The sequence below is a fragment of the Pempheris klunzingeri genome, chromosome 13, assembly GCF_042242105.1.
Source record: "Pempheris klunzingeri isolate RE-2024b chromosome 13, fPemKlu1.hap1, whole genome shotgun sequence".
Taxonomy (NCBI): Eukaryota; Metazoa; Chordata; class Actinopteri; order Acropomatiformes; family Pempheridae; genus Pempheris; species Pempheris klunzingeri.
In genome coordinates this window covers 7,138,294-7,157,938 of record NC_092024.1, presented here as the reverse complement: position 1 = coordinate 7,157,938, position 19,645 = coordinate 7,138,294, and the positions used below count along the sequence as shown (strand labels likewise).

At 42.1% G+C, this 19,645-nt stretch overlaps 25 non-coding genes across 25 annotated transcripts; all 25 read right to left on the bottom strand.

Moving 5' to 3' along the window:
• Window positions 1-17: 17 nt before the first annotated feature.
• On the bottom strand, window positions 18-158 carry LOC139212510 (U4 spliceosomal RNA). Its single transcript, XR_011585328.1, has one exon. It is a non-coding gene; the product is annotated as a U4 spliceosomal RNA (small nuclear RNA).
• Window positions 159-815: 657 nt separating this feature from the next.
• LOC139212509 (U4 spliceosomal RNA) lies at window positions 816-956 on the bottom strand. The gene has a single exon (XR_011585327.1). It is a non-coding gene; the product is annotated as a U4 spliceosomal RNA (small nuclear RNA).
• A 649-nt stretch (window positions 957-1,605) lies between these two features.
• LOC139212508 (U4 spliceosomal RNA) lies at window positions 1,606-1,746 on the bottom strand. The gene has a single exon (XR_011585326.1). It is a non-coding gene; the product is annotated as a U4 spliceosomal RNA (small nuclear RNA).
• A 657-nt stretch (window positions 1,747-2,403) lies between these two features.
• LOC139212507 (U4 spliceosomal RNA) lies at window positions 2,404-2,544 on the bottom strand. The gene has a single exon (XR_011585325.1). It is a non-coding gene; the product is annotated as a U4 spliceosomal RNA (small nuclear RNA).
• A 657-nt stretch (window positions 2,545-3,201) lies between these two features.
• On the bottom strand, window positions 3,202-3,342 carry LOC139212506 (U4 spliceosomal RNA). Its single transcript, XR_011585324.1, has one exon. It is a non-coding gene; the product is annotated as a U4 spliceosomal RNA (small nuclear RNA).
• Window positions 3,343-3,999: 657 nt separating this feature from the next.
• On the bottom strand, window positions 4,000-4,140 carry LOC139212505 (U4 spliceosomal RNA). Its single transcript, XR_011585323.1, has one exon. It is a non-coding gene; the product is annotated as a U4 spliceosomal RNA (small nuclear RNA).
• A 657-nt stretch (window positions 4,141-4,797) lies between these two features.
• On the bottom strand, window positions 4,798-4,938 carry LOC139212502 (U4 spliceosomal RNA). The gene has a single exon (XR_011585321.1). It is a non-coding gene; the product is annotated as a U4 spliceosomal RNA (small nuclear RNA).
• A 657-nt stretch (window positions 4,939-5,595) lies between these two features.
• LOC139212501 (U4 spliceosomal RNA) lies at window positions 5,596-5,736 on the bottom strand. Its single transcript, XR_011585320.1, has one exon. It is a non-coding gene; the product is annotated as a U4 spliceosomal RNA (small nuclear RNA).
• A 657-nt stretch (window positions 5,737-6,393) lies between these two features.
• On the bottom strand, window positions 6,394-6,534 carry LOC139212500 (U4 spliceosomal RNA). The gene has a single exon (XR_011585319.1). It is a non-coding gene; the product is annotated as a U4 spliceosomal RNA (small nuclear RNA).
• Window positions 6,535-7,191: 657 nt separating this feature from the next.
• LOC139212499 (U4 spliceosomal RNA) lies at window positions 7,192-7,332 on the bottom strand. Its single transcript, XR_011585318.1, has one exon. It is a non-coding gene; the product is annotated as a U4 spliceosomal RNA (small nuclear RNA).
• Window positions 7,333-7,989: 657 nt separating this feature from the next.
• LOC139212498 (U4 spliceosomal RNA) lies at window positions 7,990-8,130 on the bottom strand. Its single transcript, XR_011585317.1, has one exon. It is a non-coding gene; the product is annotated as a U4 spliceosomal RNA (small nuclear RNA).
• A 657-nt stretch (window positions 8,131-8,787) lies between these two features.
• On the bottom strand, window positions 8,788-8,928 carry LOC139212579 (U4 spliceosomal RNA). Its single transcript, XR_011585393.1, has one exon. It is a non-coding gene; the product is annotated as a U4 spliceosomal RNA (small nuclear RNA).
• Window positions 8,929-9,585: 657 nt separating this feature from the next.
• Window positions 9,586-9,726, bottom strand: LOC139212544 (U4 spliceosomal RNA). The gene has a single exon (XR_011585358.1). It is a non-coding gene; the product is annotated as a U4 spliceosomal RNA (small nuclear RNA).
• Window positions 9,727-10,383: 657 nt separating this feature from the next.
• On the bottom strand, window positions 10,384-10,524 carry LOC139212578 (U4 spliceosomal RNA). The gene has a single exon (XR_011585392.1). It is a non-coding gene; the product is annotated as a U4 spliceosomal RNA (small nuclear RNA).
• Window positions 10,525-11,181: 657 nt separating this feature from the next.
• LOC139212576 (U4 spliceosomal RNA) lies at window positions 11,182-11,322 on the bottom strand. Its single transcript, XR_011585391.1, has one exon. It is a non-coding gene; the product is annotated as a U4 spliceosomal RNA (small nuclear RNA).
• A 657-nt stretch (window positions 11,323-11,979) lies between these two features.
• LOC139212575 (U4 spliceosomal RNA) lies at window positions 11,980-12,120 on the bottom strand. The gene has a single exon (XR_011585390.1). It is a non-coding gene; the product is annotated as a U4 spliceosomal RNA (small nuclear RNA).
• Window positions 12,121-12,777: 657 nt separating this feature from the next.
• On the bottom strand, window positions 12,778-12,918 carry LOC139212574 (U4 spliceosomal RNA). The gene has a single exon (XR_011585389.1). It is a non-coding gene; the product is annotated as a U4 spliceosomal RNA (small nuclear RNA).
• A 657-nt stretch (window positions 12,919-13,575) lies between these two features.
• Window positions 13,576-13,716, bottom strand: LOC139212572 (U4 spliceosomal RNA). The gene has a single exon (XR_011585387.1). It is a non-coding gene; the product is annotated as a U4 spliceosomal RNA (small nuclear RNA).
• Window positions 13,717-14,373: 657 nt separating this feature from the next.
• Window positions 14,374-14,513, bottom strand: LOC139212553 (U4 spliceosomal RNA). Its single transcript, XR_011585368.1, has one exon. It is a non-coding gene; the product is annotated as a U4 spliceosomal RNA (small nuclear RNA).
• A 657-nt stretch (window positions 14,514-15,170) lies between these two features.
• Window positions 15,171-15,311, bottom strand: LOC139212543 (U4 spliceosomal RNA). Its single transcript, XR_011585357.1, has one exon. It is a non-coding gene; the product is annotated as a U4 spliceosomal RNA (small nuclear RNA).
• A 657-nt stretch (window positions 15,312-15,968) lies between these two features.
• Window positions 15,969-16,109, bottom strand: LOC139212571 (U4 spliceosomal RNA). The gene has a single exon (XR_011585386.1). It is a non-coding gene; the product is annotated as a U4 spliceosomal RNA (small nuclear RNA).
• A 657-nt stretch (window positions 16,110-16,766) lies between these two features.
• On the bottom strand, window positions 16,767-16,907 carry LOC139212570 (U4 spliceosomal RNA). The gene has a single exon (XR_011585385.1). It is a non-coding gene; the product is annotated as a U4 spliceosomal RNA (small nuclear RNA).
• A 657-nt stretch (window positions 16,908-17,564) lies between these two features.
• On the bottom strand, window positions 17,565-17,705 carry LOC139212569 (U4 spliceosomal RNA). Its single transcript, XR_011585384.1, has one exon. It is a non-coding gene; the product is annotated as a U4 spliceosomal RNA (small nuclear RNA).
• Window positions 17,706-18,362: 657 nt separating this feature from the next.
• Window positions 18,363-18,503, bottom strand: LOC139212568 (U4 spliceosomal RNA). Its single transcript, XR_011585383.1, has one exon. It is a non-coding gene; the product is annotated as a U4 spliceosomal RNA (small nuclear RNA).
• A 657-nt stretch (window positions 18,504-19,160) lies between these two features.
• On the bottom strand, window positions 19,161-19,301 carry LOC139212567 (U4 spliceosomal RNA). Its single transcript, XR_011585382.1, has one exon. It is a non-coding gene; the product is annotated as a U4 spliceosomal RNA (small nuclear RNA).
• Window positions 19,302-19,645: the final 344 nt, after the last annotated feature.

Here is a 19,645-nt window from a genome sequence, read left to right as displayed (position 1 = left end):
TCATACAAAGTGCAAAGCCTCCTCAGAGACTAACAAAAATTGCCACAGCTGACTGTATTTCAAGTCATCCAGGCGGGGTATTGGGTTAAGTTTTCAACCAGCAATAATCACGTCTCAGTAGAACTTCATAGACTATGAAATTGCCTCTGCGAAGGGATACTCATGGCACTTCAGAGATTAAAGTGGGACTGATTCAACCCTCACAACACACGCGGTACATTTGTCGAACCTTGTTGGGTGTGGAGGACTTTTGGGAAAAGTAAATGTTAATGTACAACACCATTGGCTCATTGGCTCATTGACTCCAAACTCCGCCCTCTGCATGTTAAGGTGGTCACGTCTGCATGGGGAAATCCTAGATTTTATGTATAAACCACAAAGACTGACACGTTCTGCAGAAGGCAGCTAAAAGCCTTCCTGATATTGTCGGTTCTTTTAATACTACATGAACAAAATTTGGGAAATTAATGTTTTTACCGGGATACACATTGTATGGGGTTGGCCAGTCCTTTGAGGCCAATCAACTGTTGATCTGACTGACTTTCTTGATCTAAACTCAGCCTTTTGCATGTCATGGTGGTGAGGTCTGGAAGGGGAAATCATTGACTGTTTGCATCACCCACTTCATGACACTATTCTGGTAAATCTGGATTACAAATGATAGTCTTACTAAGTCCAGGATATCGAGAAGTGGCCCACTTTTGCCACACAAATTCAAAGACATGCTGACGAAATGTGCCCTGTACATACGAGGAGAATGAAAGTTGAACTTTTACATTACTGTCAGGATTTTGTCATTCATACAAAGTGCAAAGCCTCCTCAGAGACTAACAAAAATTGCCACAGCTGACTGTATTTCAAGTCATCCAGGCGGGGTATTGGGTTAAGTTTTCAACCAGCAATAATCACGTCTCAGTAGAACTTCATAGACTATGAAATTGCCTCTGCGAAGGGATACTCATGGCACTTCAGAGATTAAAGTGGGACTGATTCAACCCTCACAACACACGCGGTACATTTGTCGAACCTTGTTGGGTGTGGAGGACTTTTGGGAAAAGTAAATGTTAATGTACAACACCATTGGCTCATTGACTCCAAACTCCGCCCTCTGCATGTTAAGGTGGTCACGTCTGCATGGGGAAATCCTAGATTTTATGTATAAACCACAAAGACTGACACGTTCTGCAGAAGGCAGCTAAAAGCCTTCCTGATATTGTCGGTTCTTTTAATACTACATGAACAAAATTTGGGAAATTAATGTTTTTACCGGGATACACATTGTATGGGGTTGGCCAGTCCTTTGAGGCCAATCAACTGTTGATCTGACTGACTTTCTTGATCTAAACTCAGCCTTTTGCATGTCATGGTGGTGAGGTCTGGAAGGGGAAATCATTGACTGTTTGCATCACCCACTTCATGACACTATTCTGGTAAATCTGGATTACAAATGATAGTCTTACTAAGTCCAGGATATCGAGAAGTGGCCCACTTTTGCCACACAAATTCAAAGACATGCTGACGAAATGTGCCCTGTACATACGAGGAGAATGAAAGTTGAACTTTTACATTACTGTCAGGATTTTGTCATTCATACAAAGTGCAAAGCCTCCTCAGAGACTAACAAAAATTGCCACAGCTGACTGTATTTCAAGTCATCCAGGCGGGGTATTGGGTTAAGTTTTCAACCAGCAATAATCACGTCTCAGTAGAACTTCATAGACTATGAAATTGCCTCTGCGAAGGGATACTCATGGCACTTCAGAGATTAAAGTGGGACTGATTCAACCCTCACAACACACGCGGTACATTTGTCGAACCTTGTTGGGTGTGGAGGACTTTTGGGAAAAGTAAATGTTAATGTACAACACCATTGGCTCATTGGCTCATTGACTCCAAACTCCGCCCTCTGCATGTTAAGGTGGTCACGTCTGCATGGGGAAATCCTAGATTTTATGTATAAACCACAAAGACTGACACGTTCTGCAGAAGGCAGCTAAAAGCCTTCCTGATATTGTCGGTTCTTTTAATACTACATGAACAAAATTTGGGAAATTAATGTTTTTACCGGGATACACATTGTATGGGGTTGGCCAGTCCTTTGAGGCCAATCAACTGTTGATCTGACTGACTTTCTTGATCTAAACTCAGCCTTTTGCATGTCATGGTGGTGAGGTCTGGAAGGGGAAATCATTGACTGTTTGCATCACCCACTTCATGACACTATTCTGGTAAATCTGGATTACAAATGATAGTCTTACTAAGTCCAGGATATCGAGAAGTGGCCCACTTTTGCCACACAAATTCAAAGACATGCTGACGAAATGTGCCCTGTACATACGAGGAGAATGAAAGTTGAACTTTTACATTACTGTCAGGATTTTGTCATTCATACAAAGTGCAAAGCCTCCTCAGAGACTAACAAAAATTGCCACAGCTGACTGTATTTCAAGTCATCCAGGCGGGGTATTGGGTTAAGTTTTCAACCAGCAATAATCACGTCTCAGTAGAACTTCATAGACTATGAAATTGCCTCTGCGAAGGGATACTCATGGCACTTCAGAGATTAAAGTGGGACTGATTCAACCCTCACAACACACGCGGTACATTTGTCGAACCTTGTTGGGTGTGGAGGACTTTTGGGAAAAGTAAATGTTAATGTACAACACCATTGGCTCATTGGCTCATTGACTCCAAACTCCGCCCTCTGCATGTTAAGGTGGTCACGTCTGCATGGGGAAATCCTAGATTTTATGTATAAACCACAAAGACTGACACGTTCTGCAGAAGGCAGCTAAAAGCCTTCCTGATATTGTCGGTTCTTTTAATACTACATGAACAAAATTTGGGAAATTAATGTTTTTACCGGGATACACATTGTATGGGGTTGGCCAGTCCTTTGAGGCCAATCAACTGTTGATCTGACTGACTTTCTTGATCTAAACTCAGCCTTTTGCATGTCATGGTGGTGAGGTCTGGAAGGGGAAATCATTGACTGTTTGCATCACCCACTTCATGACACTATTCTGGTAAATCTGGATTACAAATGATAGTCTTACTAAGTCCAGGATATCGAGAAGTGGCCCACTTTTGCCACACAAATTCAAAGACATGCTGACGAAATGTGCCCTGTACATACGAGGAGAATGAAAGTTGAACTTTTACATTACTGTCAGGATTTTGTCATTCATACAAAGTGCAAAGCCTCCTCAGAGACTAACAAAAATTGCCACAGCTGACTGTATTTCAAGTCATCCAGGCGGGGTATTGGGTTAAGTTTTCAACCAGCAATAATCACGTCTCAGTAGAACTTCATAGACTATGAAATTGCCTCTGCGAAGGGATACTCATGGCACTTCAGAGATTAAAGTGGGACTGATTCAACCCTCACAACACACGCGGTACATTTGTCGAACCTTGTTGGGTGTGGAGGACTTTTGGGAAAAGTAAATGTTAATGTACAACACCATTGGCTCATTGGCTCATTGACTCCAAACTCCGCCCTCTGCATGTTAAGGTGGTCACGTCTGCATGGGGAAATCCTAGATTTTATGTATAAACCACAAAGACTGACACGTTCTGCAGAAGGCAGCTAAAAGCCTTCCTGATATTGTCGGTTCTTTTAATACTACATGAACAAAATTTGGGAAATTAATGTTTTTACCGGGATACACATTGTATGGGGTTGGCCAGTCCTTTGAGGCCAATCAACTGTTGATCTGACTGACTTTCTTGATCTAAACTCAGCCTTTTGCATGTCATGGTGGTGAGGTCTGGAAGGGGAAATCATTGACTGTTTGCATCACCCACTTCATGACACTATTCTGGTAAATCTGGATTACAAATGATAGTCTTACTAAGTCCAGGATATCGAGAAGTGGCCCACTTTTGCCACACAAATTCAAAGACATGCTGACGAAATGTGCCCTGTACATACGAGGAGAATGAAAGTTGAACTTTTACATTACTGTCAGGATTTTGTCATTCATACAAAGTGCAAAGCCTCCTCAGAGACTAACAAAAATTGCCACAGCTGACTGTATTTCAAGTCATCCAGGCGGGGTATTGGGTTAAGTTTTCAACCAGCAATAATCACGTCTCAGTAGAACTTCATAGACTATGAAATTGCCTCTGCGAAGGGATACTCATGGCACTTCAGAGATTAAAGTGGGACTGATTCAACCCTCACAACACACGCGGTACATTTGTCGAACCTTGTTGGGTGTGGAGGACTTTTGGGAAAAGTAAATGTTAATGTACAACACCATTGGCTCATTGGCTCATTGACTCCAAACTCCGCCCTCTGCATGTTAAGGTGGTCACGTCTGCATGGGGAAATCCTAGATTTTATGTATAAACCACAAAGACTGACACGTTCTGCAGAAGGCAGCTAAAAGCCTTCCTGATATTGTCGGTTCTTTTAATACTACATGAACAAAATTTGGGAAATTAATGTTTTTACCGGGATACACATTGTATGGGGTTGGCCAGTCCTTTGAGGCCAATCAACTGTTGATCTGACTGACTTTCTTGATCTAAACTCAGCCTTTTGCATGTCATGGTGGTGAGGTCTGGAAGGGGAAATCATTGACTGTTTGCATCACCCACTTCATGACACTATTCTGGTAAATCTGGATTACAAATGATAGTCTTACTAAGTCCAGGATATCGAGAAGTGGCCCACTTTTGCCACACAAATTCAAAGACATGCTGACGAAATGTGCCCTGTACATACGAGGAGAATGAAAGTTGAACTTTTACATTACTGTCAGGATTTTGTCATTCATACAAAGTGCAAAGCCTCCTCAGAGACTAACAAAAATTGCCACAGCTGACTGTATTTCAAGTCATCCAGGCGGGGTATTGGGTTAAGTTTTCAACCAGCAATAATCACGTCTCAGTAGAACTTCATAGACTATGAAATTGCCTCTGCGAAGGGATACTCATGGCACTTCAGAGATTAAAGTGGGACTGATTCAACCCTCACAACACACGCGGTACATTTGTCGAACCTTGTTGGGTGTGGAGGACTTTTGGGAAAAGTAAATGTTAATGTACAACACCATTGGCTCATTGGCTCATTGACTCCAAACTCCGCCCTCTGCATGTTAAGGTGGTCACGTCTGCATGGGGAAATCCTAGATTTTATGTATAAACCACAAAGACTGACACGTTCTGCAGAAGGCAGCTAAAAGCCTTCCTGATATTGTCGGTTCTTTTAATACTACATGAACAAAATTTGGGAAATTAATGTTTTTACCGGGATACACATTGTATGGGGTTGGCCAGTCCTTTGAGGCCAATCAACTGTTGATCTGACTGACTTTCTTGATCTAAACTCAGCCTTTTGCATGTCATGGTGGTGAGGTCTGGAAGGGGAAATCATTGACTGTTTGCATCACCCACTTCATGACACTATTCTGGTAAATCTGGATTACAAATGATAGTCTTACTAAGTCCAGGATATCGAGAAGTGGCCCACTTTTGCCACACAAATTCAAAGACATGCTGACGAAATGTGCCCTGTACATACGAGGAGAATGAAAGTTGAACTTTTACATTACTGTCAGGATTTTGTCATTCATACAAAGTGCAAAGCCTCCTCAGAGACTAACAAAAATTGCCACAGCTGACTGTATTTCAAGTCATCCAGGCGGGGTATTGGGTTAAGTTTTCAACCAGCAATAATCACGTCTCAGTAGAACTTCATAGACTATGAAATTGCCTCTGCGAAGGGATACTCATGGCACTTCAGAGATTAAAGTGGGACTGATTCAACCCTCACAACACACGCGGTACATTTGTCGAACCTTGTTGGGTGTGGAGGACTTTTGGGAAAAGTAAATGTTAATGTACAACACCATTGGCTCATTGGCTCATTGACTCCAAACTCCGCCCTCTGCATGTTAAGGTGGTCACGTCTGCATGGGGAAATCCTAGATTTTATGTATAAACCACAAAGACTGACACGTTCTGCAGAAGGCAGCTAAAAGCCTTCCTGATATTGTCGGTTCTTTTAATACTACATGAACAAAATTTGGGAAATTAATGTTTTTACCGGGATACACATTGTATGGGGTTGGCCAGTCCTTTGAGGCCAATCAACTGTTGATCTGACTGACTTTCTTGATCTAAACTCAGCCTTTTGCATGTCATGGTGGTGAGGTCTGGAAGGGGAAATCATTGACTGTTTGCATCACCCACTTCATGACACTATTCTGGTAAATCTGGATTACAAATGATAGTCTTACTAAGTCCAGGATATCGAGAAGTGGCCCACTTTTGCCACACAAATTCAAAGACATGCTGACGAAATGTGCCCTGTACATACGAGGAGAATGAAAGTTGAACTTTTACATTACTGTCAGGATTTTGTCATTCATACAAAGTGCAAAGCCTCCTCAGAGACTAACAAAAATTGCCACAGCTGACTGTATTTCAAGTCATCCAGGCGGGGTATTGGGTTAAGTTTTCAACCAGCAATAATCACGTCTCAGTAGAACTTCATAGACTATGAAATTGCCTCTGCGAAGGGATACTCATGGCACTTCAGAGATTAAAGTGGGACTGATTCAACCCTCACAACACACGCGGTACATTTGTCGAACCTTGTTGGGTGTGGAGGACTTTTGGGAAAAGTAAATGTTAATGTACAACACCATTGGCTCATTGGCTCATTGACTCCAAACTCCGCCCTCTGCATGTTAAGGTGGTCACGTCTGCATGGGGAAATCCTAGATTTTATGTATAAACCACAAAGACTGACACGTTCTGCAGAAGGCAGCTAAAAGCCTTCCTGATATTGTCGGTTCTTTTAATACTACATGAACAAAATTTGGGAAATTAATGTTTTTACCGGGATACACATTGTATGGGGTTGGCCAGTCCTTTGAGGCCAATCAACTGTTGATCTGACTGACTTTCTTGATCTAAACTCAGCCTTTTGCATGTCATGGTGGTGAGGTCTGGAAGGGGAAATCATTGACTGTTTGCATCACCCACTTCATGACACTATTCTGGTAAATCTGGATTACAAATGATAGTCTTACTAAGTCCAGGATATCGAGAAGTGGCCCACTTTTGCCACACAAATTCAAAGACATGCTGACGAAATGTGCCCTGTACATACGAGGAGAATGAAAGTTGAACTTTTACATTACTGTCAGGATTTTGTCATTCATACAAAGTGCAAAGCCTCCTCAGAGACTAACAAAAATTGCCACAGCTGACTGTATTTCAAGTCATCCAGGCGGGGTATTGGGTTAAGTTTTCAACCAGCAATAATCACGTCTCAGTAGAACTTCATAGACTATGAAATTGCCTCTGCGAAGGGATACTCATGGCACTTCAGAGATTAAAGTGGGACTGATTCAACCCTCACAACACACGCGGTACATTTGTCGAACCTTGTTGGGTGTGGAGGACTTTTGGGAAAAGTAAATGTTAATGTACAACACCATTGGCTCATTGGCTCATTGACTCCAAACTCCGCCCTCTGCATGTTAAGGTGGTCACGTCTGCATGGGGAAATCCTAGATTTTATGTATAAACCACAAAGACTGACACGTTCTGCAGAAGGCAGCTAAAAGCCTTCCTGATATTGTCGGTTCTTTTAATACTACATGAACAAAATTTGGGAAATTAATGTTTTTACCGGGATACACATTGTATGGGGTTGGCCAGTCCTTTGAGGCCAATCAACTGTTGATCTGACTGACTTTCTTGATCTAAACTCAGCCTTTTGCATGTCATGGTGGTGAGGTCTGGAAGGGGAAATCATTGACTGTTTGCATCACCCACTTCATGACACTATTCTGGTAAATCTGGATTACAAATGATAGTCTTACTAAGTCCAGGATATCGAGAAGTGGCCCACTTTTGCCACACAAATTCAAAGACATGCTGACGAAATGTGCCCTGTACATACGAGGAGAATGAAAGTTGAACTTTTACATTACTGTCAGGATTTTGTCATTCATACAAAGTGCAAAGCCTCCTCAGAGACTAACAAAAATTGCCACAGCTGACTGTATTTCAAGTCATCCAGGCGGGGTATTGGGTTAAGTTTTCAACCAGCAATAATCACGTCTCAGTAGAACTTCATAGACTATGAAATTGCCTCTGCGAAGGGATACTCATGGCACTTCAGAGATTAAAGTGGGACTGATTCAACCCTCACAACACACGCGGTACATTTGTCGAACCTTGTTGGGTGTGGAGGACTTTTGGGAAAAGTAAATGTTAATGTACAACACCATTGGCTCATTGGCTCATTGACTCCAAACTCCGCCCTCTGCATGTTAAGGTGGTCACGTCTGCATGGGGAAATCCTAGATTTTATGTATAAACCACAAAGACTGACACGTTCTGCAGAAGGCAGCTAAAAGCCTTCCTGATATTGTCGGTTCTTTTAATACTACATGAACAAAATTTGGGAAATTAATGTTTTTACCGGGATACACATTGTATGGGGTTGGCCAGTCCTTTGAGGCCAATCAACTGTTGATCTGACTGACTTTCTTGATCTAAACTCAGCCTTTTGCATGTCATGGTGGTGAGGTCTGGAAGGGGAAATCATTGACTGTTTGCATCACCCACTTCATGACACTATTCTGGTAAATCTGGATTACAAATGATAGTCTTACTAAGTCCAGGATATCGAGAAGTGGCCCACTTTTGCCACACAAATTCAAAGACATGCTGACGAAATGTGCCCTGTACATACGAGGAGAATGAAAGTTGAACTTTTACATTACTGTCAGGATTTTGTCATTCATACAAAGTGCAAAGCCTCCTCAGAGACTAACAAAAATTGCCACAGCTGACTGTATTTCAAGTCATCCAGGCGGGGTATTGGGTTAAGTTTTCAACCAGCAATAATCACGTCTCAGTAGAACTTCATAGACTATGAAATTGCCTCTGCGAAGGGATACTCATGGCACTTCAGAGATTAAAGTGGGACTGATTCAACCCTCACAACACACGCGGTACATTTGTCGAACCTTGTTGGGTGTGGAGGACTTTTGGGAAAAGTAAATGTTAATGTACAACACCATTGGCTCATTGGCTCATTGACTCCAAACTCCGCCCTCTGCATGTTAAGGTGGTCACGTCTGCATGGGGAAATCCTAGATTTTATGTATAAACCACAAAGACTGACACGTTCTGCAGAAGGCAGCTAAAAGCCTTCCTGATATTGTCGGTTCTTTTAATACTACATGAACAAAATTTGGGAAATTAATGTTTTTACCGGGATACACATTGTATGGGGTTGGCCAGTCCTTTGAGGCCAATCAACTGTTGATCTGACTGACTTTCTTGATCTAAACTCAGCCTTTTGCATGTCATGGTGGTGAGGTCTGGAAGGGGAAATCATTGACTGTTTGCATCACCCACTTCATGACACTATTCTGGTAAATCTGGATTACAAATGATAGTCTTATTAAGTCCAGGATATCGAGAAGTGGGCCACTTTTGCCACACAAATTCAAAGACATGCTGACGAAATGTGCCCTGTACATACGAGGAGAATGAAAGTTGAACTTTTACATTACTGTCAGGATTTTGTCATTCATACAAAGTGCAAAGTCTCCTCAGAGACTAACAAAAATTGCCACAGCTGACTGTATTTCAAGTCATCCAGGCGGGGTATTGGGTTAAGTTTTCAACCAGCAATAATCACGTCTCAGTAGAACTTCATAGACTATGAAATTGCCTCTGCGAAGGGATACTCATGGCACTTCAGAGATTAAAGTGGGACTGATTCAACCCTCACAACACACGCGGTACATTTGTCGAACCTTGTTGGGTGTGGAGGACTTTTGGGAAAAGTAAATGTTAATGTACAACACCATTGGCTCATTGGCTCATTGACTCCAAACTCCGCCCTCTGCATGTTAAGGTGGTCACGTCTGCATGGGGAAATCCTAGATTTTATGTATAAACCACAAAGACTGACACGTTCTGCAGAAGGCAGCTAAAAGCCTTCCTGATATTGTCGGTTCTTTTAATACTACATGAACAAAATTTGGGAAATTAATGTTTTTACCGGGATACACATTGTATGGGGTTGGCCAGTCCTTTGAGGCCAATCAACTGTTGATCTGACTGACTTTCTTGATCTAAACTCAGCCTTTTGCATGTCATGGTGGTGAGGTCTGGAAGGGGAAATCATTGACTGTTTGCATCACCCACTTCATGACACTATTCTGGTAAATCTGGATTACAAATGATAGTCTTACTAAGTCCAGGATATCGAGAAGTGGCCCACTTTTGCCACACAAATTCAAAGACATGCTGACGAAATGTGCCCTGTACATACGAGGAGAATGAAAGTTGAACTTTTACATTACTGTCAGGATTTTGTCATTCATACAAAGTGCAAAGCCTCCTCAGAGACTAACAAAAATTGCCACAGCTGACTGTATTTCAAGTCATCCAGGCGGGGTATTGGGTTAAGTTTTCAACCAGCAATAATCACGTCTCAGTAGAACTTCATAGACTATGAAATTGCCTCTGCGAAGGGATACTCATGGCACTTCAGAGATTAAAGTGGGACTGATTCAACCCTCACAACACACGCGGTACATTTGTCGAACCTTGTTGGGTGTGGAGGACTTTTGGGAAAAGTAAATGTTAATGTACAACACCATTGGCTCATTGGCTCATTGACTCCAAACTCCGCCCTCTGCATATTAAGGTGGTCACGTCTGCATGGGGAAATCCTAGATTTTATGTATAAACCACAAAGACTGACACGTTCTGCAGAAGGCAGCTAAAAGCCTTCCTGATATTGTCGGTTCTTTTAATACTACATGAACAAAATTTGGGAAATTAATGTTTTTACCGGGATACACATTGTATGGGGTTGGCCAGTCCTTTGAGGCCAATCAACTGTTGATCTGACTGACTTTCTTGATCTAAACTCAGCCTTTTGCATGTCATGGTGGTGAGGTCTGGAAGGGGAAATCATTGACTGTTTGCATCACCCACTTCATGACACTATTCTGGTAAATCTGGATTACAAATGATAGTCTTACTAAGTCCAGGATATCGAGAAGTGGGCCACTTTTGCCACACAAATTCAAAGACATGCTGACGAAATGTGCCCTGTACATACGAGGAGAATGAAAGTTGAACTTTTACATTACTGTCAGGATTTTGTCATTCATACAAAGTGCAAAGCCTCCTCAGAGACTAACAAAAATTGCCACAGCTGACTGTATTTCAAGTCATCCAGGCGGGGTATTGGGTTAAGTTTTCAACCAGCAATAATCACGTCTCAGTAGAACTTCATAGACTATGAAATTGCCTCTGCGAAGGGATACTCATGGCACTTCAGAGATTAAAGTGGGACTGATTCAACCCTCACAACACACGCGGTACATTTGTCGAACCTTGTTGGGTGTGGAGGACTTTTGGGAAAAGTAAATGTTAATGTACAACACCATTGGCTCATTGGCTCATTGACTCCAAACTCCGCCCTCTGCATGTTAAGGTGGTCACGTCTGCATGGGGAAATCCTAGATTTTATGTATAAACCACAAAGACTGACACGTTCTGCAGAAGGCAGCTAAAAGCCTTCCTGATATTGTCGGTTCTTTTAATACTACATGAACAAAATTTGGGAAATTAATGTTTTTACCGGGATACACATTGTATGGGGTTGGCCAGTCCTTTGAGGCCAATCAACTGTTGATCTGACTGACTTTCTTGATCTAAACTCAGCCTTTTGCATGTCATGGTGGTGAGGTCTGGAAGGGGAAATCATTGACTGTTTGCATCACCCACTTCATGACACTATTCTGGTAAATCTGGATTACAAATGATAGTCTTACTAAGTCCAGGATATCGAGAAGTGGGCCACTTTTGCCACACAAATTCAAAGACATGCTGACGAAATGTGCCCTGTACATACGAGGAGAATGAAAGTTGAACTTTTACATTACTGTCAGGATTTTGTCATTCATACAAAGTGCAAAGCCTCCTCAGAGACTAACAAAAATTGCCACAGCTGACTGTATTTCAAGTCATCCAGGCGGGGTATTGGGTTAAGTTTTCAACCAGCAATAATCACGTCTCAGTAGAACTTCATAGACTATGAAATTGCCTCTGCGAAGGGATACTCATGGCACTTCAGAGATTAAAGTGGGACTGATTCAACCCTCACAACACACGCGGTACATTTGTCGAACCTTGTTGGGTGTGGAGGACTTTTGGGAAAAGTAAATGTTAATGTACAACACCATTGGCTCATTGGCTCATTGACTCCAAACTCCGCCCTCTGCATGTTAAGGTGGTCACGTCTGCATGGGGAAATCCTAGATTTTATGTATAAACCACAAAGACTGACACGTTCTGCAGAAGGCAGCTAAAAGCCTTCCTGATATTGTCGGTTCTTTTAATACTACATGAACAAAATTTGGGAAATTAATGTTTTTACCGGGATACACATTGTATGGGGTTGGCCAGTCCTTTGAGGCCAATCAACTGTTGATCTGACTGACTTTCTTGATCTAAACTCAGCCTTTTGCATGTCATGGTGGTGAGGTCTGGAAGGGGAAATCATTGACTGTTTGCATCACCCACTTCATGACACTATTCTGGTAAATCTGGATTACAAATGATAGTCTTACTAAGTCCAGGATATCGAGAAGTGGGCCACTTTTGCCACACAAATTCAAAGACATGCTGACGAAATGTGCCCTGTACATACGAGGAGAATGAAAGTTGAACTTTTACATTACTGTCAGGATTTTGTCATTCATACAAAGTGCAAAGCCTCCTCAGAGACTAACAAAAATTGCCACAGCTGACTGTATTTCAAGTCATCCAGGCGGGGTATTGGGTTAAGTTTTCAACCAGCAATAATCACGTCTCAGTAGAACTTCATAGACTATGAAATTGCCTCTGCGAAGGGATACTCATGGCACTTCAGAGATTAAAGTGGGACTGATTCAACCCTCACAACACACGCGGTACATTTGTCGAACCTTGTTGGGTGTGGAGGACTTTTGGGAAAAGTAAATGTTAATGTACAACACCATTGGCTCATTGGCTCATTGACTCCAAACTCCGCCCTCTGCATGTTAAGGTGGTCACGTCTGCATGGGGAAATCCTAGATTTTATGTATAAACCACAAAGACTGACACGTTCTGCAGAAGGCAGCTAAAAGCCTTCCTGATATTGTCGGTTCTTTTAATACTACATGAACAAAATTTGGGAAATTAATGTTTTTACCGGGATACACATTGTATGGGGTTGGCCAGTCCTTTGAGGCCAATCAACTGTTGATCTGACTGACTTTCTTGATCTAAACTCAGCCTTTTGCATGTCATGGTGGTGAGGTCTGGAAGGGGAAATCATTGACTGTTTGCATCACCCACTTCATGACACTATTCTGGTAAATCTGGATTACAAATGATAGTCTTACTAAGTCCAGGATATCGAGAAGTGGCCCACTTTTGCCACACAAATTCAAAGACATGCTGACGAAATGTGCCCTGTACATACGAGGAGAATGAAAGTTGAACTTTTACATTACTGTCAGGATTTTGTCATTCATACAAAGTGCAAAGCCTCCTCAGAGACTAACAAAAATTGCCACAGCTGACTGTATTTCAAGTCATCCAGGCGGGGTATTGGGTTAAGTTTTCAACCAGCAATAATCACGTCTCAGTAGAACTTCATAGACTATGAAATTGCCTCTGCGAAGGGATACTCATGGCACTTCAGAGATTAAAGTGGGACTGATTCAACCCTCACAACACACGCGGTACATTTGTCGAACCTTGTTGGGTGTGGAGGACTTTTGGGAAAAGTAAATGTTAATGTACAACACCATTGGCTCATTGGCTCATTGACTCCAAACTCCGCCCTCTGCATGTTAAGGTGGTCACGTCTGCATGGGGAAATCCTAGATTTTATGTATAAACCACAAAGACTGACACGTTCTGCAGAAGGCAGCTAAAAGCCTTCCTGATATTGTCGGTTCTTTTAATACTACATGAACAAAATTTGGGAAATTAATGTTTTTACCGGGATACACATTGTATGGGGTTGGCCAGTCCTTTGAGGCCAATCAACTGTTGATCTGACTGACTTTCTTGATCTAAACTCAGCCTTTTGCATGTCATGGTGGTGAGGTCTGGAAGGGGAAATCATTGACTGTTTGCATCACCCACTTCATGACACTATTCTGGTAAATCTGGATTACAAATGATAGTCTTACTAAGTCCAGGATATCGAGAAGTGGCCCACTTTTGCCACACAAATTCAAAGACATGCTGACGAAATGTGCCCTGTACATACGAGGAGAATGAAAGTTGAACTTTTACATTACTGTCAGGATTTTGTCATTCATACAAAGTGCAAAGTCTCCTCAGAGACGAACAAAAATTGCCACAGCTGACTGTATTTAAGTCATCCAGGCGGGGTATTGGGTTAAGTTTTCAACCAGCAATAATCACGTCTCAGTAGAACTTCATAGACTATGAAATTGCCTCTGCGAAGGGATACTCATGGCACTTCAGAGATTAAAGTGGGACTGATTCAACCCTCACAACACACGCGGTACATTTGTCGAACCTTGTTGGGTGTGGAGGACTTTTGGGAAAAGTAAATGTTAATGTACAACACCATTGGCTCATTGGCTCATTGACTCCAAACTCCGCCCTCTGCATGTTAAGGTGGTCACGTCTGCATGGGGAAATCCTAGATTTTATGTATAAACCACAAAGACTGACACGTTCTGCAGAAGGCAGCTAAAAGCCTTCCTGATATTGTCGGTTCTTTTAATACTACATGAACAAAATTTGGGAAATTAATGTTTTTACCGGGATACACATTGTATGGGGTTGGCCAGTCCTTTGAGGCCAATCAACTGTTGATCTGACTGACTTTCTTAATCTAAACTCAGCCTTTTGCATGTCATGGTGGTGAGGTCTGGAAGGGGAAATCATTGACTGTTTGCATCACCCACTTCATGACACTATTCTGGTAAATCTGGATTACAAATGATAGTCTTATTAAGTCCAGGATATCGAGAAGTGGGCCACTTTTGCCACACAAATTCAAAGACATGCTGACGAAATGTGCCCTGTACATACGAGGAGAATGAAAGTTGAACTTTTACATTACTGTCAGGATTTTGTCATTCATACAAAGTGCAAAGTCTCCTCAGAGACTAACAAAAATTGCCACAGCTGACTGTATTTCAAGTCATCCAGGCGGGGTATTGGGTTAAGTTTTCAACCAGCAATAATCACGTCTCAGTAGAACTTCATAGACTATGAAATTGCCTCTGCGAAGGGATACTCATGGCACTTCAGAGATTAAAGTGGGACTGATTCAACCCTCACAACACACGCGGTACATTTGTCGAACCTTGTTGGGTGTGGAGGACTTTTGGGAAAAGTAAATGTTAATGTACAACACCATTGGCTCATTGGCTCATTGACTCCAAACTCCGCCCTCTGCATGTTAAGGTGGTCACGTCTGCATGGGGAAATCCTAGATTTTATGTATAAACCACAAAGACTGACACGTTCTGCAGAAGGCAGCTAAAAGCCTTCCTGATATTGTCGGTTCTTTTAATACTACATGAACAAAATTTGGGAAATTAATGTTTTTACCGGGATACACATTGTATGGGGTTGGCCAGTCCTTTGAGGCCAATCAACTGTTGATCTGACTGACTTTCTTGATCTAAACTCAGCCTTTTGCATGTCATGGTGGTGAGGTCTGGAAGGGGAAATCATTGACTGTTTGCATCACCCACTTCATGACACTATTCTGGTAAATCTGGATTACAAATGATAGTCTTACTAAGTCCAGGATATCGAGAAGTGGCCCACTTTTGCCACACAAATTCAAAGACATGCTGACGAAATGTGCCCTGTACATACGAGGAGAATGAAAGTTGAACTTTTACATTACTGTCAGGATTTTGTCATTCATACAAAGTGCAAAGCCTCCTCAGAGACTAACAAAAATTGCCACAGCTGACTGTATTTCAAGTCATCCAGGCGGGGTATTGGGTTAAGTTTTCAACCAGCAATAATCACGTCTCAGTAGAACTTCATAGACTATGAAATTGCCTCTGCGAAGGGATACTCATGGCACTTCAGAGATTAAAGTGGGACTGATTCAACCCTCACAACACACGCGGTACATTTGTCGAACCTTGTTGGGTGTGGAGGACTTTTGGGAAAAGTAAATGTTAATGTACAACACCATTGGCTCATTGGCTCATTGACTCCAAACTCCGCCCTCTGCATGTTAAGGTGGTCACGTCTGCATGGGGAAATCCTAGATTTTATGTATAAACCACAAAGACTGACACGTTCTGCAGAAGGCAGCTAAAAGCCTTCCTGATATTGTCGGTTCTTTTAATACTACATGAACAAAATTTGGGAAATTAATGTTTTTACCGGGATACACATTGTATGGGGTTGGCCAGTCCTTTGAGGCCAATCAACTGTTGATCTGACTGACTTTCTTGATCTAAACTCAGCCTTTTGCATGTCATGGTGGTGAGGTCTGGAAGGGGAAATCATTGACTGTTTGCATCACCCACTTCATGACACTATTCTGGTAAATCTGGATTACAAATGATAGTCTTACTAAGTCCAGGATATCGAGAAGTGGGCCACTTTTGCCACACAAATTCAAAGACATGCTGACGAAATGTGCCCTGTACATACGAGGAGAATGAAAGTTGAACTTTTACATTACTGTCAGGATTTTGTCATTCATACAAAGTGCAAAGCCTCCTCAGAGACTAACAAAAATTGCCACAGCTGACTGTATTTCAAGTCATCCAGGCGGGGTATTGGGTTAAGTTTTCAACCAGCAATAATCACGTCTCAGTAGAACTTCATAGACTATGAAATTGCCTCTGCGAAGGGATACTCATGGCACTTCAGAGATTAAAGTGGGACTGATTCAACCCTCACAACACACGCGGTACATTTGTCGAACCTTGTTGGGTGTGGAGGACTTTTGGGAAAAGTAAATGTTAATGTACAACACCATTGGCTCATTGGCTCATTGACTCCAAACTCCGCCCTCTGCATGTTAAGGTGGTCACGTCTGCATGGGGAAATCCTAGATTTTATGTATAAACCACAAAGACTGACACGTTCTGCAGAAGGCAGCTAAAAGCCTTCCTGATATTGTCGGTTCTTTTAATACTACATGAACAAAATTTGGGAAATTAATGTTTTTACCGGGATACACATTGTATGGGGTTGGCCAGTCCTTTGAGGCCAATCAACTGTTGATCTGACTGACTTTCTTGATCTAAACTCAGCCTTTTGCATGTCATGGTGGTGAGGTCTGGAAGGGGAAATCATTGACTGTTTGCATCACCCACTTCATGACACTATTCTGGTAAATCTGGATTACAAATGATAGTCTTACTAAGTCCAGGATATCGAGAAGTGGCCCACTTTTGCCACACAAATTCAAAGACATGCTGACGAAATGTGCCCTGTACATACGAGGAGAATGAAAGTTGAACTTTTACATTACTGTCAGGATTTTGTCATTCATACAAAGTGCAAAGCCTCCTCAGAGACTAACAAAAATTGCCACAGCTGACTGTATTTCAAGTCATCCAGGCGGGGTATTGGGTTAAGTTTTCAACCAGCAATAATCACGTCTCAGTAGAACTTCATAGACTATGAAATTGCCTCTGCGAAGGGATACTCATGGCACTTCAGAGATTAAAGTGGGACTGATTCAACCCTCACAACACACGCGGTACATTTGTCGAACCTTGTTGGGTGTGGAGGACTTTTGGGAAAAGTAAATGTTAATGTACAACACCATTGGCTCATTGGCTCATTGACTCCAAACTCCGCCCTCTGCATGTTAAGGTGGTCACGTCTGCATGGGGAAATCCTAGATTTTATGTATAAACCACAAAGACTGACACGTTCTGCAGAAGGCAGCTAAAAGCCTTCCTGATATTGTCGGTTCTTTTAATACTACATGAACAAAATTTGGGAAATTAATGTTTTTACCGGGATACACATTGTATGGGGTTGGCCAGTCCTTTGAGGCCAATCAACTGTTGATCTGACTGACTTTCTTGATCTAAACTCAGCCTTTTGCATGTCATGGTGGTGAGGTCTGGAAGGGGAAATCATTGACTGTTTGCATCACCCACTTCATGACACTATTCTGGTAAATCTGGATTACAAATGATAGTCTTACTAAGTCCAGGATATCGAGAAGTGGCCCACTTTTGCCACACAAATTCAAAGACATGCTGACGAAATGTGCCCTGTACATACGAGGAGAATGAAAGTTGAACTTTTACATTACTGTCAGGATTTTGTCATTCATACAAAGTGCAAAGCCTCCTCAGAGACTAACAAAAATTGCCACAGCTGACTGTATTTCAAGTCATCCAGGCGGGGTATTGGGTTAAGTTTTCAACCAGCAATAATCACGTCTCAGTAGAACTTCATAGACTATGAAATTGCCTCTGCGAAGGGATACTCATGGCACTTCAGAGATTAAAGTGGGACTGATTCAACCCTCACAACACACGCGGTACATTTGTCGAACCTTGTTGGGTGTGGAGGACTTTTGGGAAAAGTAAATGTTAATGTACAACACCATTGGCTCATTGGCTCATTGACTCCAAACTCCGCCCTCTGCATGTTAAGGTGGTCACGTCTGCATGGGGAAATCCTAGATTTTATGTATAAACCACAAAGACTGACACGTTCTGCAGAAGGCAGCTAAAAGCCTTCCTGATATTGTCGGTTCTTTTAATACTACATGAACAAAATTTGGGAAATTAATGTTTTTACCGGGATACACATTGTATGGGGTTGGCCAGTCCTTTGAGGCCAATCAACTGTTGATCTGACTGACTTTCTTGATCTAAACTCAGCCTTTTGCATGTCATGGTGGTGAGGTCTGGAAGGGGAAATCATTGACTGTTTGCATCACCCACTTCATGACACTATTCTGGTAAATCTGGATTACAAATGATAGTCTTACTAAGTCCAGGATATCGAGAAGTGGCCCACTTTTGCCACACAAATTCAAAGACATGCTGACAAAATGTGCCCTGTACATACGAGGAGAATGAAAGTTGAACTTTTACATTACTGTCAGGATTTTGTCATTCATACAAAGTGCAAAGCCTCCTCAGAGACTAACAAAAATTGCCACAGCTGACTGTATTTCAAGTCATCCAGGCGGGGTATTGGGTTAAGTTTTCAACCAGCAATAATCACGTCTCAGTAGAACTTCATAGACTATGAAATTGCCTCTGCGAAGGGATACTCATGGCACTTCAGAGATTAAAGTGGGACTGATTCAACCCTCACAACACACGCGGTACATTTGTCGAACCTTGTTGGGTGTGGAGGACTTTTGGGAAAAGTAAATGTTAATGTACAACACCATTGGCTCATTGGCTCATTGACTCCAAACTCCGCCCTCTGCATGTTAAGGTGGTCACGTCTGCATGGGGAAATCCTAGATTTTATGTATAAACCACAAAGACTGACACGTTCTGCAGAAGGCAGCTAAAAGCCTTCCTGATATTGTCGGTTCTTTTAATACTACATGAACAAAATTTGGGAAATTAACGTTTTTACCGGGATACACATTGTATGGGGTTGG